Genomic DNA, 209 nt, shown 5'->3' on the forward strand with positions numbered 1-209 from the left:
CTGCCTGCCTCATCCTCCCCCCAGCTTGCATGTCTGCCAGAGCAGCCAGGGCGGAGAACGGCCCTGCTCCCTCCTGACCCGGTGCCACTGCCCCGTGGTGCAGTAGCTGGCCTAAGCATGTCCTGGGCTTTGCTCCCATCTTGCTGGACCCAGGGTCTGCAGCTCAGGGTGACGGTGTTTGCCAAGGTGCCTCGCCTGAGCCCTGGGAC

Source organism: Phaethon lepturus, unplaced genomic scaffold, assembly GCF_000687285.1.
Source record: "Phaethon lepturus isolate BGI_N335 unplaced genomic scaffold, ASM68728v1 scaffold27841, whole genome shotgun sequence".
In the NCBI taxonomy this organism is placed as follows: Eukaryota; Metazoa; Chordata; class Aves; order Phaethontiformes; family Phaethontidae; genus Phaethon; species Phaethon lepturus.